Here is a 20,497-nt window from a genome sequence, read left to right on the forward strand (position 1 = left end):
TTAGGTTTGTTAATTTTCTTAGGTTTCGGCCAATGTCAAAAGGAGGAAGGAAATTTTAGAGGAAGGAAATTTTGTGTGGTCAAAAGGAGGAAGGAAATTTTAGAGGAAGGAAATTTTTCGGGTTCAAAAGGAGGAAGGAAATTTTGTGGGTCAAAAAGAGGAAGGAATTTTTTGTGGTCAAAATAAAATTTTCTTGGGAATAAAACCATCAGAGGCATGAAATATGTTTTTTCTGCGCGACCACCAAAGCACTGTTCGCAAGTAAAATACGCCAGCCACAAATGACATAATGTTTCTGTATACAAATAACAGACCACTGCCTCATTCGCATCATTATAAAAGTACCGCATAATACTGCATGTCTGCCATGCACTTCACCACACCGGGCAATGTACGCCAGCATGCATTACATAACATAATACGCGTGCCGCGAAACCAGATGCAAGCGGCAAACAAATTTACGAACAAAAGCTTTTGACGATAACAAGAAAGTGTGATCTTGTCTGATCCCTTTAATGCTCATCAAAACAACCAAACTTTCCCAGGTCCAGACCGACACAGCCGACGAGAGACAACTGCAGTCTAGCCGGTGGCCGGGTAAAGCACCGAGACACATGAGCGCATTCCAGTGATTCCACATGCCGCATCATTCCTCATGCAGCATTTCTGCCATAAATGCAGTTGTTGAATTTCACCAATACAGAAAATCTGAAAACTTTTATCTACCTGCTCATTTTATAAATTTCATTAACTCCGAAATAATGGTAAGGTACTGTACAGTTATCCAGCATGGAAAGTATTGAAACAATGGAAACTGACGACGACAGCGGCGGCGAAGACTTACCTCCGGCGTAAGAACATTTTTTTGCAATATTTTATGTGATTTAATAACATCCTTTAAAGGTTACTGGCATACGCATACTGTACATGGAACCAATTTACTTAAATACTTACTTTTTATTCACTGTGTATCCGCAATGCTGAATGCAGCAGATACTGTGCAGTGAATAAAGTATCGTTGGGTATTAGCAATGTTAGCTTACGTACAGAACTGCACTTAAATTTACGATGTACATACATGTATTACGTAAACTGACGTATGCAGTAAATTATTGGCTAATATATATATAAGTAATAACATATAATTTGTGAAAGTGCTGACGATTACTCCGGTTTTGTATTCAGCTATGCTAAGGGGCGTGCCAGCGAAGACTGTATCAGTTCCAGCCCTGATATCACGATTTACCAGGATGAAATTATTCCCAGCACATCCGCTTCTTCGAGTTCTGCCGGAAACAGAACAGAGCCCGATGCCAGCGGATCTGCCTCCCCTCTACCATTTCCTAAACCCTCTGTTGAAGTGCTGACCATCAGTGACAACGAAGAAGATCCATACTCCACGGATCCAAAAAGAGCCCGGTAATCTTGCAGAACTTATATTAGTAAACAAAAGCTTAAATACGCACAATTTAAGCAACCGGATGTTGCGTACGGAAACGTTTATTAGCCTACATGTTCGGCTGCAGGGCGACGTGAAACAGTCGTCCTTAGAACAAATGACTGGGAGTTTTGCTAGCTACTTCCGGCAGTAAAATTTGATCCAGACTCAGCCATAATTCGCTCTCTTGTAATTTTAACTTATACGACAGAGCTATCGCCACTTAATAGCTTATTATTTATGATAAAATTTTACTTATATATAATTATTATTCTGTATATTGAAATTTTACTGAAAAAAGCCGGTTGATATAAACAGGCAAATAATTTTTATTACTGGGCATTAATGTTATATTATAATTATTATATGCCCATTCCCTGTTTATATTAACCCGGTTGCCGGAAGTATTATTATAATATATCAAAAATATATCAATATACAAAATATATCAATATTCTTGCCACGGCTTTTTGGTTACTTGAAAATTAATAATTTTTATTAGAGCCGTGTCCCTGCTGCAAGGGAATGAAGCGTCTTTATCCGTGGCAGAAAGGAAATGGTCGTTTTCGTATAACCAGAGATAGAGCTATTCATCCTAACTCCAAGTGTCCTGGTTGTGGTAAAAGGTTTGTTGACAATCCACCGGAGCAAGATATCATCGTGATCCGCGAAGAGTTTGAATTCATCAGTGGCAGCAACCGCCAGTCAGTTACTGACCGAGCGAAACCAAGGAAGTACTGTTTGCGTGCGGCATGCATTAAAAGACGGCATCCACATTTTACCACACCATTTGCAAACCTGGATGACTCAGTGAACTTTAGTAAGGATGAACTGCGTCTCATCGCGAAATTCCGCACGGAAATGTAGGAAGTGTTCTTTCTGTTCGCTCGCCGGATTTTGGGGTTGCCATGTCGCCTTACACTTCCTGCTCACCAATTTGCTATTTTCACATTTATTGCCGTGGTCTACTGCTGAACATAACGAGCACCGTTCATGATTTCCATTTTTTGCTTTCAATAAGTTAGTGTTGGCTTTTTGCTTTCCGTAATTTTGGTTCAAGTTCTCTCGTAACTCTTCTGTTGTTTCATGTTTTTGAATAAATTTTTTGTTTTGCAGTTATTGTTTTTTGTGTAACGCGGTTTCACATGTTTCGAATCGCTACCGGGAGTTGGGTCATTAAAATCGGCGCTAATCACTTATACATATTGATAACTGCCGCTATGCATTAGGACTTACGTACGTATGATCCCCAAAACTAGTTATCCACTTGCAAAATTAAATTAAAAAATGTTGCCATATTTGTGAAATTTTCCTTCCTCTTTTCGACAGAAAAATTTCCTTCCTCCTTTTGACCCCGAAAAATTTCCTTCCTCTAAAATTTCCTTCCTCCTTTTGACTACACAAAATTTCCTTCCTCTAAAATTTCCTTCCTCCTTTTGACATTGGCCTAGGTTTCTTAGGATGAAAAACAACCGCCTACAGATCGGCCCCACTGCCACAGCTTGTACAGTGACCGAACCGCATGCGCCATGTTTCGCTTGCATTGATTACTATGTTAAATTTGGTAACACATATTTTTGTCAAAATCAGTTTTCCTGACTTAAAACTTGCTCAGATAGATTCTGGAATGCTTCTGGATACTAAAAACGTATAATACAGTCGGTTTGCTCGCCCACCGTATAATGTGATTTTACCATGTAACCTCTAGCCATACCAATTTAAATCGTCCCATTTTCTTCGAAAAGGCGCTACGAGCTGCGCCACTTTGTGTTCTTGAAAAAAGTTTAGAATCATCGTTTTCGGTGCAATCGCCATCCGTCTTCTGCCTATTCCGGAATAAGTCTTCAATGGCTGGACTTCCTTATATTTGCGCCTAACAAGTTGTAGTCAATTTTTGTAAAACATGCATTCTGCTTGACTGGTTAAGGTGCGTAAATCAGGTACGTCGCTGTACACGTACTTTATTGACAATTGTGAAGCGTGGTTAATAACAATACTAGAATGTTAATTGGGACAAATTCTTCATTTGAGTGTTTTTTATTGAGCGAAGCTCGCCAATGTACATAATGCGATTAAAGTATAAAAAAATACTAGAAGTAGCCTAATAGTGTGCACTGTTACATAATATAATATAATACAAGCCCAGCACGGATGAATAATGTCTTAGGATTTCGAGGCATGTAAAAGGGTTAAGTGCATATGTATTAAATAATGGCACGATGTTTATTACATTAAGGAGGCACGAACAAAATAAACAGGCGTGAGCAGAACTTGTTATTTTTGCTAATGCGCAGTTTGCTAATTTCAATGACAATTCGATATAATAAAACATAGTAACAATCTGGGGATTTACAAACAGCCCACGTTAAGCTAATGGCCACCATGGTAACAAGCTTTTGAGTGACCACTGGATTGTGGGTAGTGGGCATTCCAGAAAATTAATGATGCAGGAACACTCTCAACACTGAGAGGATTCTGTTGCACTTTAGAGCGTGCAGATGGGATGGGTGGAACGGGAGAACATTCGAGACAACGACAAAGTGTCGGGGACCCTTGTCACGTAGTCAGTATTCATATAATTACTAGGGGACCCCGCGCAAAGTAATTTAGCGGCTGATAACTGCACGAACTTCAAACTATGGAGACTTACTCTTACCTTATTTTCGTTGATACTACGATCGTAATAAATACGTACTTATCAGCAGTAAGTTTTAAAGACCACCAAGTGAAACAACCAAAAACATTTTGCGGTGGCACCGTTTAGAACATTTGAGAATAAATTATTAATTCGACCACTCCGTTCAACGCTTCTCATTGCCTTTCAATCCTGCTCGTATTTCTGTACACAAAAAACTTTGAAACTTTCGGTACTCGTACTATTTCCCTCCGCTCATTCCTTTTACTGCCTGGCCCAGCGGTCCAAGTCAAAATTTCCTTCGCTTGATATTGCATTCGCTTTCACCACACTTGCTTTCAAAATATTTCTGTACTTACTATATTTCTGTACTATTCACTTTCGTTTTTCAAGATATTTCTAAAGTATTTGCTTCGTAAATGTCCGAAACATGCTGCTACTTTAAACAGCCGGACAAAATACCAATTGTGTTGCCGCGCAGGGAATTTCTGGGCAAACAATTTGGAATACGATAATTTCTGAATTTCAGAAGGATTTATTGCTGGAATTTATAAGAACAGTAATTTCTGGAATTTGGGTATGTTTACAGTAACGCGTACATCTTTTCAAACATAGCAAAATTATTGGGCAGGGAATACACTGCAAAATGTTTTCCCACGTCGGACCATGGTCCATGAGGGACGGTGGAAGGCGAAAATCGAAAAGGTACTGTAGTTTACAGGGTAAACACTAAACAGTGCATGCACTATGTAGTGCACGGGGTGAACGTAGAGAGATCGGTGATAATTCTCGTAAAGCAAACGAAAGGTTTTGAAAGTTTGTAACGGAGTGGTCGACTTTACTTGTAGCCTTTACTTTTCAGTTTGCCACGTCTGCTTGTGGGTTGGAAGTGCAATTCCGAAAACTAAAAACAAACCTAATTTTCGACTTTCGCCTATTTTGGGATTGTGTATACAAGTACTTGTAGTTTAAGTTCGGGATTTAGCTGTTACTGTGCCAAGCACTACGCAGAATGTCTCCCTTGTTGTTCCTCAAGATCCGCTCGTGTCGTGTCGCTTGGCGTCACCTGCCTGTGAAACTATCAAAGTGGGTAACATGAGGTTTGAAACCAGAGCGCGGCATAGCTCGAAAAAAGTTTCCGCGCTGACATAAACTGAACATATCAAACACAAAATTTCGCGGCTTTTTTCAGTTTTTGCCTCAGTAGCGATTTCCACAGATTTACTACGAGTGCGTCCTGACATTCACGATGACGATCGCGATTCGTAACCGGGCGCTATCGTAATGGTAGGCGAATTTACGGACTGCAAAGTTACAAAATCGACAAATGCAGTGCTGCAGCAAATCGCATGCCGTAGGATCGCTTTCGATGCTGCGATCGCATTCGCAATCGCACTCCTACGGGTGTCCAGAAATCAGAAGTGAAATGGCAAATGTACCGGAACCGGAAACAGCTCAACTTCGACATTAATTTTATCGAAATGTAGAACGCTCGTCTTTCTATTCAGGATGCAATATTTTCGACCTGATTAATCAATTTTCACTCGTTACGTATTATTTTGTTTTATTATGTTCATAGATTCTTTGAAAATAAAAAATTTACAATTCTGCAAGGCTTCTTACTCACAGTTTACTTTTTCAGGCTGCTGCTGCAAAGAAAAATTCATCGCCCAACTGCCCATGAAAATTAAATTAGATGAATTTTAAGCTAACAACGGAAGTTTTACTAGTTTGAACAATTATAACTAGGGAAGTGCACCGCTGCTCGCTAGCACTAAAAGACCGAAGCGAAGCATGAAATATTTTGAGAAGTACTTAGAACTGGGGAAGTGAATTACACAGGGCGATGTTGAAGCAGAGAGCCATTTTTCCTTTTACTGATTCTAATATCCATAATAGTGACTGATAGAAGACTGCATAATATCAAACGCTTTGTTTGATACCATTTATACCTAATATTTACGAACGATTTATGTATACTTACAGAGTAGTTAAAAAAGATGGCGCAGGCGTTCTGTTCTCGGTTTTTACTATCCCGTTCTCTTTACTTTGAACGGTAGCTTTTGCTGCTTTATGGAATGCATAAGATTCAAAAGAGAAGCCTGATCTATCGCCAATTCGATTTCATGCGGGAAAGGGACATAGATAGTCCGACATAGAAATGCCGATATTGGCCCCTCTCGCCGCACACTTTACATACGTTGTGTAACTTAAAGTGCCGGAAGTTCTGTAAAAGTGAACCTACCAATGGTGTAGCGCTGGATCTTACAGAGCGCTACAGAGCTACGAAACAAAAATTCGAAATGATGTGCCCAGAGTCCAATTCCAGTAAATTTTATGATGAATTACTATCTGAGAAAAACTATACAGTGCCAAATGGTTCAGTTCCCATGCGTGTCATTTCGGCATCATGGTGTCCTGCTTAACCTATGGTCAGAAAAATTAAACAAAATGTGACTTAATTCTTAATTGAATTTATTTGGCCGAGGAAAACCAATTTTCAAATCGGTATGCTCACTCCTTCTGGTACCCGGCGTTAGTAGGTTAAAGTGCGCGGCGAGAAGGGCTATATTATACGATCTGTGCGTAAGCCGTAAAGTACTGGATTACTGGATGCTGTTATAATACTATTACTATTACTGGATACTATTAGTTTTAAAAATTACTGGATAGAAGAACCTTAGAGAAAGTACTGTATATTACAGTGTATACTTATAATATAAGATATGGTGACAACTCCATACACTGCCTTTCCTTATCTTTTACTCCGTACACTACCAATCGGCACTACCTTTATCTGCGTTCCCTTTCGTGACCCTTTATTTTTTTTTAAATTTCTTCACGTTAACGTTATTTCCGGATCTGCCGTTAATTTCACGCATCATCGCCAGGCGCCAACTATACGTAAGTAACTCTCGGCTTCCGGATGCCGGTTTTTCTTCGCACAGGGTTTAAAACGTTGGATATTGCCGTTTTCATTTGTTTCATTTGAACGAAGTTTCGACCAGTTTCGCAGGTTTTTTCTGTATTAGAAGTTGCCGCTTGGTCTTTTTAATGTATGTACAGGGTGAAGGCAGTGTACACAGTGAAAGGTAGGTGAAGGTAGTTTACGGAGTGGTCACCTCAACTTATCCTGGGTGGCCACGATTGCGCAATAATTTTTGTGTGCGTGACCGACGTGACCGACGTGACAGAATGTCCCTTTTTCTTGAACATAGAGGACCTTCGCTTCGCTTCGGTCGATGATTTATTAATAAGACCTAGCGGGACCTTTGAGAATTACTATCAAAATAAAAAAAGACATATGTTGAATCATGAATGTAAAGTTTTTGAGTTTTCTACGTTAAAAGAGCAAGAAACACCAAAATCCACGTTTTCTACGCAAGCTCTCTAGCAACGTAGATCAGAGTTAATTATCTGACGTGCCCGCCATTTCCGCCTTACCGCCACACATGGTAATCGTAGTTCCAACTTCCAACTTCCAATGCGAGACCAAGTGCGACGGCTCCGAGTTTTTGATACAAAAGTTTTGTTTCAGCGTGAAACCAAATATCAATCATTGTGATTTGCACATTTATGTCTATTTTGCGGAGACACCAATAGAACGTCAGACGATATTGATGTCTACGCAAACTTGTTGATCTTGAAATTTTTGTACTATCAAAATAGCTGAATAAATGGGTGATTCGTTTTTCAAAATATTCAGTCAAGCTGATACGTTGTTGAGAAAAGTCGAAGCATGTATACCGTAATTATCGGATTTGGGCCTCCCTTCCCCCCGCAATAAGCCCCCCTACCCGACCCTGTTTGAAAAATAAGACCACCCCCCGAAATTACGCCCCAGGGGGCCATTAATAAATGTCGAGCGCCACAAAATGATTGGTATACCGCAAAACTTAGCCGCAAAAGTTGTAATTTAATAAGAAACAGTTAACGGACATCAAAATAATGCGGTGTTCGCTGGCAAACAGCTGGATAGGGAGGTATATATAATATACTCCAAAATGTTGTCTCCCAAGGTTGTGCAGTTGCATATACCGCCAATATAACCGGTAACTACTGCGTTCAGTTTAGCTAGAACACGATGAGCAGTTGTTTGAAAAATAATGCCCCTCTCCAAAATATACTGTTTGAAAAATAATGCCACCCACCGAAATAAGCCCCCCTCCGCCAGGGCATTCGAACTATTTGCACCCCAGGGCCACAAATTCGATAATTACGGTATCCACCCAATATCCAAAAATAGGATAGGTATGAGTGGCCTTCGCCTTCGCTTTCCGGCTTCGCCTTTTGAGCAATGCGCACTCGCCTTCGCCTTCCACAAGATCGCCTTCACATTGGCATTCTTAAGTTATCCACAGCTTTCGTGAGTAATATTCTTAGGTTTGTTAGGCTTCTAACGTTTCTCAGGTTTCTTAAGCGTCTTAAGTTTCTTAGAATTCTTTGGTTCCTTACATTTCTTGACTTAGAAATCTGAGAAACCTTAGAAACCTAAGAAACCTAAGAAACCTAAGAAACCTAAGAAACCTAAGAAACCTAAGAAACCTAAGAAACCTAAGAAACCTAAGAAACCTAAGAAAACCTAAGAAACCTAAGAAACCTAAGAAACCTAGGAACATATCTCACGAAACCTAAGAACAACATAACATTACATAAGAAACGTAATACTACATAAGAAAGACAATGAGAAGGCGCATCTTTTGAAAGGCGGAGGCGAATGCGCACCGCTCAAAAGGCGAAGGCGGAAGGCGAAGGCGAAGGCCACTCAGACCCAGCCCCAAAAATATCCGTACCTTTCGAGACAGCTCAAGATATGGGTATGATATTTGGATATTTATGCTCTGGATACACTTTTGGATATTGGATATTACCATCCTTACTCAAAAGTTTTTGTTGTTTTTAAATCTGATAACTTTGTCTAAATCAACACATTCAAGGCTATCGAACGGTACATTCTACATAGACATCCACGTTTGGTTGAGCGTATCTATGACTTACCAGGGCACATTTTCTGGGTCGAAATTCAGAAAATTTCCAACTTTTGCAGGAAAGTAGTAATACTCGTAGTTAAAAAAATAAATTTATGTGCTGAGACTCTAGGGTGTGGCCAGAAAAAAGAATGAATACCCTAACACTACATACAATTACAATGCACTACTGCAATACTTGTGCAAGCTGTTTAATTCAGTGCTGTATTTACTGTTGCCTCAACACCTTACTTTTTACTTTTCGTCTGGCCATTGACTTTACTATTTACTATTTACTTTGCTGTTTACTTTCCATTATCTTAACTCTTTACTTTTACTTACTTTTCACTTTTTTTATCGTAACCTTACTTACTTTTACTTACTTAGTAATCACTAGTAAAATAGTATTTACTATTCGTGTTTTGTAAATCGCAGTACGCAACAAAAGTTTTCAATTTCGCGATATTCGTTTCTTAAGCATATTGCATATCTAAAATAACTGCTTGTACTCTGGGACAGTGTGCACACCGATTGATTGTAATCTGGGCTCAGATTTGTTCAATGAAGCGATTTGGTTCTGTGTAAAATACAGTCCTTTTTTTGGCAAAAATTAGCAAAGCATTACACGGTATCCGCCATCCAGTGCCAAGGTAAATACTGTATTGTAGTGAAGCGGCACTAACTAATATGCCTGGCAGTCAAAACGTAACTCGCTCACCTAAGCGGTTGAAAGCGTCTGCAGTGCAGCGAAATTTTAGAGATTCAGAAGAAAACCTGTACATACTGCCAGACGTAACTGCTATGGAAAAAAGCATGTTCAGCAGAATTCTGTTGATGCCCGCCACTTTTATCTGTTGCGGACCTTTAGTAAAAAGACTAATTAAACTATTCGCGTTTCGCGCCTCTTACTTTTACTTACTATTTACTTCTCAGGCCTCGACTGCTCTTACTTTTACTTTACTTTTACTTTTCCGCATTGCTGCTTACTTACTTTTTACTTAATTAGTAAGAGGCAAAAACGGCTTACTAAGTATAATTTACTATTTACTTTTACTAAGTACTTAAAGCAACACTACAAAAAAACCTGTTTATGTACTCTTCTGCCGAACGGTAGTGTACAAATGCAAAACGCTTAAAAAATCAATTTCATGTGCAGTGGGGGTCGTCCAGCATAGCAGTTTTAAAAATGGATTATATGTACAAGTATAGTAGTATTGCAGCTGAGAGGGTCTGCAAAAGTGCAAACTTATGGACAACATTTTTTTCTGAGATTATGTAAACTAGCGAACAAATATTGTCTCATGTTCTCTCAAAGTACAGGTACGCGGCATAGTGAACCTAAAACAATATAGGTATCACAAGATACTCACCTTTTAAAAGCAAAAAGCATGAAAATGTGCTCGAATACCTGGTGAAATATTGTAGCTGTATTCTGTAGTCTATTTTTGTAAATTTGTGATGACCGGAGGCGCCTTGTTAACATTTGCCGACGAAATCATTTTTTAAACATTTCGCAGTCGATCAGTACTCGTACCCTTCGGCAAAAAATTTTTTTTGAACTATTATTACAGTACGTAAACAGCCTGTACGAGCAACTGCAATAGTGCAATAGTGCATTGTATTAGTGTGTAGTCTTATGATATTCACTTGTTTTTTTAGCCACGCCCTTGAGTCTCAGCACTAAACTATTTTTCTAGTTATACTATGGGTATAAAAGCTTCTTTTCTGAAAAAGATGGGAATTTTCTGAATTGGACCCGGAAAATGTTCTAACCAGACTAAAGGGGCGGCTGGAGCTTTCTGGTTGGGTGGGGGGGGCAGGGCGCGCCGAGCATACTGACTGGGGGTGGTCACCCCCAACTCCCGAGGCGGGTGGCATGGGGTTGGGGTGGATGTTGGAGACTACTAACTGCTGCATATATTTACGACAATGACTATATCTTACAGTGCCGTTTCATTCATAATCACGCCAGCATTATATTCTTTTAGCGAAGACAATGATATACGAAAACCAAAGTAAAATAAATTAATTAAGCTATATAGCATTTAATAGAAAATAAGAAATTGATATACTAAACAATGGCTTCCGCTAAGGCGGTAGTGACATGTTGCCTTCCAGCCTACAGCAAACAAGCAAGGAAGTATTTTCCGTCAGGCCTGCACACCGTGCACCCACCATGCACACGCTGCGTGGGTGCAGTTTTCCCGTGTACAAACTCTGTGGTATAACTTGGTAGAGCCGCTACAGTAGTATTCCACGTGGCTTGTATCCCGTTCCCGTTTATCCCGATTATTTTCTTTTCCATCCACGCCTGACGGAGCTATTTCCGTAGGAAATGTCAGGTAGTGGTTTTTAGTTTGCTGTGTAGTCAACAGCCAGTGTAAACCAATGGAGTTCTGTGTTGAGATTGGTATTTATTTAGTGTATAAACAAAGCGCTTTATGACATCTGCAGGGGGTTTCGCAGGCTTTGCGTATAACCGGTAATTCAGCGGAAACATTTCGTCGGCAAAAAAAGTGCGCAGCCGTGACCATAAGATGCTTTCCAAGTTGGTTTTCATCCATCTCCAAAGCAATACGCATTGCATACTCAACATCGGAGGTAGACGTCCAGTCGTAAGGTCTACGGGTAGTCGGCAATTCAACGCTGGTGGTAGGCCGATCTCGCACCAGTGTTCGGATTCGGTCTATCGCCTCCGCTGAAGTAATGCCTATCACCAAGGTATAGCTGTTATAGTAAGAAAGTGGCACCCGAGATCCAAGAAAATTTGTTGCATCGCCCACTGCGATATAACCACATGTGTCGCCTCGTTGTGTTGTGGCCAGAATTTTTGTTACTTTGATTCAAATGGCTTCCAGCCATTCTGTCATATCCCTGCTGGCTTTGCTTCCTGACCAGAAGTCGACCACAACCGCCGAGGCGCTTTTGAAATAGTCTGTGACGTCGACGTCAACTGTTTCGCTGCTACAAACAAAAGCTGTAAGCATGATTAACAGACAGACCGTATTCAATGTACACTGTTAGCGGGAACTTCGGCAACTTCGATCGAATTTCGGCAAATTCTTGGCTCTTCTGTTAACAATTATAGTCGTTTTTTTTATAGGAATTTACTGGATGTCTTCATCGTCGTCAGCTTCAATACTGTGGGTTTTTGAAGTTACAATTCTTAGAATATCACTGAGATACGCGGCATCTTCGGCATTGCCCGTGTCCACAACTGGGTCAAGACAGCCTTGATCTAAAATACCACAGAACAATAACTTAGTAACATTATTACAACAGCAGCTTACACAGGCTATTTATTTTTATATTCTTACCTTCGCTGGTTTCGGATTCAACGTTCATAACGCTTGTGGTCTCAGCTAGCTCCGCTGCGCTGCCGACAGGCGTTACTAATCTCAAATCGCTGTCACGGATTTTCCTTTGTCTGGTCCAATTATCGCTGTTAGTGGTGTAAAAACAACCTGTCAGTGGTCAGCTTTTTAAGCAGATTTAGGGAAGTAATATTTACCCATTTTGTTGTATTTTCGTTCTCTTTTTTGATGGGGATATTAATTTTATAAAAAAAACTTTGCTGTTAATTCGTCAATATCGACGTATATGCCCTGGTGGATGGCCAGAAGTCCTAAACCGGTTAATCTTTCTTCGCCGGTCGTCGAACAGACATACGTTTTAATTGTTTTCAAGTAAGAAAAAGAGCGCTCTACGCTAGCGGTCGTAACAGGGATGCTCCCGAACCATTCCAGCAGAGTACGAATGTTTGTAAAGATATTAGCCGAGCACTGCTTCAACGTTTAGGTTACGTTATCCGCTTTTGTAGGGAACATTGGAGAGTTTTACATAGTTCTCCATCGTCTAATTTCTGGTTCCAGCTGTTCTTTGTGTGGAAAATCTTCAGGGCTGCTTTCTATTAGCGCTTGAATATTGTTTTGGTCCAATGCGTCAGGATTAATCGGCAGCAGGTTTGCTACTGCTGAAACCTGTATATTTCCTCGCTGAGACGTTTATCCAATGACTCGACGACGTGTTGCAGCAAATCAGCAGCCAAGTCCAAATAATATTCCTTCGGATCGCGGCTCTCTGCCACCGTCCACACACCCTACTTGCGTACGTATTTGCAGATGTTCGGCTTCACGTCGTATGGCTCCAGCAGAGCTAGTGCCTCTCGCCAACACTGGTCGTAAAAACCTTCATCATCGGCTAATCCTGCTTTTAAATGTCCGCCTTAGAGCTGCGCTCACGGACAGCACTTTTCTGAGAACCTAAAAACAAAACATTTGGTGAAAACAAAATTTTGTTCGAAAACCAAGCCGGCTGCTTCCACCATACCGTGAACGCTAAAAAGCTTTCAAAAGAAAGCAAATCACTTCGTAGATAGCCAGCCTTTGTCTTCGGCTCACTGTTGAAATTATCAGAGGTGAAAATTGCTTCTAGAGTCCACAACCGGCACAAACAGCTCAAACAGAGCTTCCAAGGCCTGGGACAGCTCCGTCCAGCTTGTCATTGAAGGAACGATTACACGGTTCTTCCTTGTCGCCGTTCCTTTGGTGCGTTCTCGTAACACTAGTGCTCGCTTTGCCGATTGAAAAAAGTTGCCAATATAGTTGACCAGAACAATAACATTCTGAATAACAGGATTCTTCGAAGATTCAACAATTGCCAGATTCAGGGCGTGTGCGAAGCAGTGCACGTATTCGGCTTTTGGAAATTTTGCAGATATTCTGGCCTGTACTCCGTTGAATTTACCAGCCATGGAAGAAGCGCCGTCATAATCCTATCCGCGTAGTTTTGGCAGGTCTAACTTCTACTGGTTTAGGGACCAAGGATTTCTTCATTAAGTTGTTCCTCTGCAACACATTCGCACAAGAGATTAAACCGACAACAAGTTTGTGATCCATTATTTCAATGAAGTTTACCTATCGTAGAGCCGCAAACATCCAAAAACCCCATGAACATTTCCTTGGTTTCATTTTGTTTAATATAGCGCAGTGCGATGGACAGCTCGAGTAATGCAACTTCAACGCTCGAGTTCACCAAAATATAGAAAAACCTGCTCTGCTTGGCCTCCGCTAATATAACATCCTGTATGGATTCACGAAAAATGTCGATAATATGGTTTTGGAAATCCTTGGAAATGTATTCGCATTTTTGGCGCTTCGCAGTAAGTGCAGTTTCAAATCATTATCACCAGAGTCGATCCGGTTGAGCACCATCGCGTTGAACACACCGATCTTTCAGTCCATTCGTTGGCACAAATTCAAGGAAAAGTCTATTTTTCTTTCTTTGAGACCGCGCAATGGCAACTGTAATCTTCCACAAAATTCCAGTCTGTGCTAGCCCCTTAAAGCCAGCTTCAATAATGCAGTCGCTATTCTTTTGTGATTCATCACCATGGTCCGCTAGCTGTCGTTCAACGTCTATAGCATCCGTGTACGAGGCCAGCCGATTGCGGCCACTGATGACGGCATTCTTATGGTGCTGAGTATTGCCATGGTTTTCCAAAGCCGCTTTGCTGTTTTTGAAATCCCATAGTCTTTTTGAAACCAGCTCTCCTTCATACCGGATTCCGCCGCGACCAACGTTCGCTTCAGTAAATCCCAGAGCACAGTATTTGCAAAAGCCGCCTTCCGCTTTCTTAAAAATTAGCCAATCTTTAAAGTTTTCGTCGGCTAGCCACGAGCGCACAAAACTCTGCTTTCTGCTGCCGTAATCTCGTTTTGGTCCGAGCTATTTGCTTCCAACGGGAACCGGATAAACGGTCAGTATGTATTTTATCACCGAATTGGAAATAAAGCGAGGATCCATTCCTAAATAATCTGCAATGTCGATTTCCGCATTCCATTGTCACTGCCGTTGTAGTATCAGCTATAGTTGTGGTGTTGTTGTCTCCGTATATCTCCGTTGTGGTTAATTCGGGCCTTGCACTTGTTACACGGGGTGCTGGTGTTCTTCGTGGTGTGGGCAATCGCGACGTGGTTCAACCTGGTCTTGCAGCAGCTGTTATGCGCCATGGACGTTGAAATAATCATTTAGAGTACGTTTCGAAGCTGGCTGATAAGGCGGGTTGTCTTGATCGTGAAAGGTTTGTTCTTTTCACGGACTGATCAGCACCTGTCCTAAAGCCGAAGTACTTAGCGCATTAGGTAAAGCGTGACCTTTAATGTGTAGCAGCGCAGTTATGTACTGACAGTGTACTAAACGAAAGTCCATGCGCTACCAAATCTAGGGTCGTCTAGAAGTAACCTTCTTGTAATTTACCTGCGATTACTTCTTACCTTGATATTGGCTCACCGTAACATTCCGAAGAAATTTTAAACTGGGGATTATATACTGGCTCGGTTATGTCACAAAAGTCGGGTTTGCTCTTCCTGGAGAAGGTTTGACTTGCCCGAATACAGTTGCAATATCGGTCACTCTCAGACAGCGTCCCAAAGAGTAATCTGGGTATGCCCAGCTAACTTCTATGGCACAAGGAACTTGGGGGCTTGGACCAGTGTAGAAAGGAACATAATCCACGACCTTCCTCAAATAGCTCGCTAAAACGGGCCAACAGCCACGCACTCAAGCGAACTCCCCAGTAAACAAATTCCATAACAACATTTTTTTGCAATTTTAAATATGTAATCGAACCGTCCATTTTCTTCGCAATGCGGCTACGAGCCGCGCCACGCTGTGTTTTGAGTTTTGCAGAATCTCTCGTTCTCAGTAATGAAGTGTTCCTCCTTGGCTAACCGTTTAACAGTCAATCAAATAAAGAAAACTTAGCTTGCACACAGACAGCTCTGCAGGCCTCTGCTTCGGTAAGTACATAAAATATAAAAACATACGGTCTGCAGAGTTAAGATGCAACAATCCAAACTCTTGTGGGTATTAGACTAGTAGGTACTAAGTACCTAAGAATTTCCAGCTTGTGGCCTTTAGATTGAACCCTAAACATGCCATGCTGCCTATCTCAAGCATATTTTCTACTGTAAACAAATTTAAAGGCACATATGACGTAGTAAATCTTGGGAATGTTTCTTGAAATCACATCAGAAACAATGCCAGCCGCCCATGATACCATTGCAGCTTAACCTGTACTTTCCCATTGGTATCAAAGGGATACCGTGTAGGCACCGTGGTGAGCACCACCGTGAGCACAGTAGAAAATATGCTCGAGATAGGCAGCATGGCATGTTTAGGGTTCAATCTAAAGGCCACAAGCTGGAAATTCTTAGGTACCTAGTACCTACTAGTCTACGGCTACCACCCATTTCGCCAACGGGACATTTCGCCAGCCAACGCTTCGCACCGAAACAGCAACATGGCAAACAGTTCGAATCGAAACAGCAAAATGAAAGTTCGAAACGAAATTAAAAAGCGCAAGAAACCCTAAGAAAACCTAAAAAGTCTAAGAAAACCTTGGAAACCTAAGGAAACCTAAGAAACCCTAAGAAGCCCAAAAGAAATGTAAGGATAACTTGAAATCTAAAAAACCTAGCGACCTAAAAAGCCTAACATAACTTGAAATAAAAGAACTACGGTTGGCGATATGTCCAGTTGGCGAAATGTCCGGTTGGGGAAATGCCCGGTTGGCGAAATGGGCTAAATCGGAGGACACCCAGCATACTATCCTTAACTTTAAAGCGGTTCATCGTTTTTGTTGACTGTATTGGAAGTCTGATTAAGACGCAGTCGCCGACTTTGAATTTCGGATCTGACTTCTTCCTATTACAGATTTCAGCGTTTCTTTCGTAGGCGTCTTTGATATTGCACTCGCAACTTCCTCACAAAAGGTCAAGCTATTTTTTCTTTGTCCCCACCCATTCGTCTGGAGTATCATAATCGTCGGGTACGTTCGTCTTTGTGACGGCATCCTCTGGCATCGTCATTTCTCTGCCGTGCAGCATGTAGTATTTCGAATATCCTGTCGTTGCTTGTACTGCGCGGTTCATTCCCGACAACGTATGGAAGGTATTTTAGTGAATTTCCTTTCATTCTCGGCCTTCATATACTGAGACAGTCCATCGCTAAAGGTTTGTATTTATCTTTCGACTTGTCCTTGGCCTTCGGAATGATATGCCGTTCCGAACGTGTGTTTGATTTTGAACACGTTGGTGACCTTTTCAAACCTTCAGCTGTGAAGTGCCTCCCACGATCCGTGTGGAAGATATGTGGCGCTCCGTGCACCAGAATCAGGTGTTTGACGAAGATTTTCGCAAATTCTTTCGCGGTAGCTGTCTTCAGTGGCTCCCCTATGACGTACTTTGTCTGCTGGTCGATGAAGACTGCATTGTATTTGTATCCTTTCTTCTTTGTTGGGAGTAAAGGTCCTTTCAGATCCGCATAAACCATGAAGAACGAATGTCCCACTTTGATTTCTTGAAGCTTTCCAGGTGGACATTTCCTTGACGTTTTTCTGAATTGGCATCCTTGGCAAACGAGGATGTAGTTCTTTACGTCCGTGCTCATTCGGTCCCATTAATATCTGTGCCTGATTGTGGCTAGAGTCTTTTCGAAGCCAAGATGACCTGCTGCCGTTTCATATACAGTGCATGAATGAGCCCTTCTCATTGGCAGCGGTACGACATATGTCCTTTCATGTCTACCGTTTTTATATTTGACGCGATACAGTATGCCATTCAATAGCTGGGAATGCGTCTCAAACTTTGACCTTTCGTCTGCGTCTTGCAGATGCTCCAATTCATCGATGATCACTGCTAGATGCGGATCTTTCAGTTGCTTATTCCGAAGTTGCAAGTTCGAGTCATCCTCTTCTTCTTCGTCTCCTTGGAGGTTGACAATGCGAACTGTCGCAGTGCTAAGTTCGTTCTCGTCTTTGTTGACCTTGCATCTTGGAAGAGGTTTGTGACCTTTCTCAATCGTCTTCGGAAATCTCAGCAATCTGATCGGACACTCCTCCGGTATGCACTCTGAGAGAAATTCTGCTTCAGAAAGGTTATTCTGGTCTGCCTTTCTCTGACCAACTCCCGTGACCTTTGCATCTTTTTGCTTTGACATCTCTTTCCTCACTCGGTTGACCTTTATCTTGGTAGCAAAGCGGGGTTCGAGAGTAGCTTTTTGAATACGCTCTGCTACTTCTTTAGCGAGCTGAGGGCTTTCTTTTTCTTCCGACGTTGCCTTCCCATGTCGGCTTTCACCCTCTCCTCTCTTTCTTCTGCTAGTTGCATGAAGAGTTGCAATACTTCGATTGGAGGTTCTTCTCTGTTCAATTCGTTCCTTTAATCTTCGAAGTTTGGAATTTTATTCTTCTTCGTTGCAAGTGAAACCTTCGATTGGCGTTTTTGGTAGTGCGTCTGCGTATCGCAGTATTTACCCGGTTTATACTCGATCTTAAATCGGTGACCTTGCAACGCCAATGCCCATCTTGTCAATTTTGGGTTCATTCCCGACTTGCTCGTCTCTGACCTCAGAAGATTCGTCAGCGCTTGATGATCCGTTCGTACGATGAATTTGGATTAGTCGATGTACGACTTAAAAATTCTGACAGCGAAAACTACTGCCAAGCATTCCCATTCTGTAACTCCGTAATTCTTTGCAGCTCCATGCAAAACGCGGCTTGCGTAAGCGATGGGATGTCCATCTTGGGACAAGACTGCACCTAGCCCTTCCTTAGATGTGTCACGTTCGATCACTGTCGGCTTTTATGGATCGAATTTCCTCAAAACTGGATCCTTGCACAGTGCTTCCTTAAGGTTGTTGAATTCTTGGTCATGGATTTATGACCAGTCTCTCTTGACGTTCTTTTTTATGTCTCAGCAGTTCGTAAAGAAGCGCCGTCTTTTGCGCATATCCAAGGATGAACTTTCGGTAGTAATTTGCCAATCCCAGGAATGACCTCAACTGCCGTTCGGTTGTCGGTTTCTTTTGCCCGTAAACTGCCATGACCTTTTCAGGATCCCTTCTGATACCATTCTCACTGAGGATATGCCCCAGGAATCCCATTTCGCGCATGCCGAATTCGCACTTTGTTGGCTTAATTGTGAAGCTTGCAACGACCAAGCTTTGAAGAACGTTCCTCATATTCTGCATGAAGATCTCCCAAATATTTCCTGCGAAGACGACGTCATCGATGTAGCCGAAAACGCAGCCCATTTGCTTTGCGTTCGACAAAACGTTATCCATGCATTGTTGAAAAGTTGCAGGCCCGTTACAGACTCCAAGGGCATTCTCTTGAAGCGGAACATTCCGTCCTGCGTGACAAAATTCGTTTTGTCTTTCGAGGCTGGATCATTTGAGATCTGCCAGAAGCCACTTTGCAAGTCCATCTTGCCGTAATATTTGTTGCCTGCACATGCGTCGTGCAGTTCATCTGCATTTGGCAGTGGATAGTCATTCTTCTTTGTCAGCTTGTTCAGCTGAATGTAGTTTAGGCAGAACCTTGTTCCCATGGTGCAGTTACCATTCTTTTTTGCGGCCAGTACGACCGGAAAACTCCAATCGGCGTCGGATGGTTCAGTAACATCTTGTTGCAACATCTCTTCGATGTGTTTCGTAATGAATTCACGACCTTTCCAGCTAGTTCGTGCTGGGTTGCATTTCATTGGTCTTGCATCGGCTGTGTCGATAGTGTGCGTTATCCCTTTGACATCGCCGTACGGTTACTTTGATGTTGGCAAAACCTTCCAGAATTCCCAAAATGCATTTCATACATCGTTCTTTTGTTCTTCTGTTAGGTATGGTACGAGTCTTTCAATGATATCATTCAGTGCTTCTTTCGTCTATGCGTCGACTTTTGGGTCACTCAGTACATCGGCGATTATTGCTGCGTTGACCTTTGCTTTTTCCATGTGTTCGTAAGGTTCAAAGTATCCAGGGAATTGGCCATTCCTTATTCCCAGTCTCTTTTTGCTGCGGTTAGCGACGACGATTTCAAATCGATTTCCTTTATGATCCGTCACTCCCGTATACGGTTGGACATCTACATCCTTCTGTAGTGTCGCTGTGAACATCAACCTCTGACTCTTTGGAGCATATTCAGCCATCCTAGTTTGACACGCGTACCAGAGATTCGGTCTGATCTCGATTCTTTGGTCGCTATAGACCTTGATTGCCCCTTGTGGGATTTTTGCTCTCTGCACTTTAATTCTTCTCACGACAATTTATTTTTCCTTTTTTTCGTCTTTGTGGTCAAATTCATCGATATCCATTGTTTTCTTGCTCTGAAAGGTCATCCAGTCCTGAATCTTCTGAAGTGGTTGAATCGCCACTCGTCCTCTACCAATCCGAGTCGGAATCGCTGCTTTCGTTAACTTGCAACTGATGACCTTTACTTCGCTCTTTGATTGGCTGTTCAGTGGTCCTTTTGCCTTCACTTTCCGTTGAAAGGTCAACGCTTTCGTCCTTGGAAGCGCTAGGTTATGCGTTTTTAGCTTTTCGGGCAGAGGTTGCCCGTTTCCGTTGACTTTCGTCCGTTTTGTGCTGCTATCTTCGGATGAGCTCGCGTTTCGCGGATTT

General features: G+C 41.8%; 1 protein-coding gene across 5 annotated transcripts in view; it reads left to right on the plus strand.

Moving 5' to 3' along the window:
- The first annotated feature begins 3,047 nt into the window (after positions 1–3,047).
- LOC129587487 (uncharacterized) overlaps positions 3,048–20,497 on the plus strand; it is a 34,149-nt gene continuing 16,699 nt past the window's right edge. For 2 of the 5 annotated variants that reach the window (XR_008690372.1, XM_055481268.1), the window contains exon 1: positions 3,048–3,378. The gene's annotated coding sequence lies outside the window, so the exon portion shown is untranslated. Of the gene's footprint in view, positions 3,379–11,494; positions 11,557–15,741; positions 15,841–20,497 lie in introns of those variants that run through there. The other 3 variants (XR_008690374.1, XR_008690373.1, XR_008690375.1) reach the window with 3 other exon arrangements.

The sequence above is a fragment of the Paramacrobiotus metropolitanus genome, unplaced genomic scaffold (genome assembly GCF_019649055.1).
Source record: "Paramacrobiotus metropolitanus isolate TYO unplaced genomic scaffold, Prichtersi_v1.0 Parri_scaffold0000025, whole genome shotgun sequence".
In the NCBI taxonomy this organism is placed as follows: domain Eukaryota; kingdom Metazoa; phylum Tardigrada; class Eutardigrada; order Parachela; family Macrobiotidae; genus Paramacrobiotus; species Paramacrobiotus metropolitanus.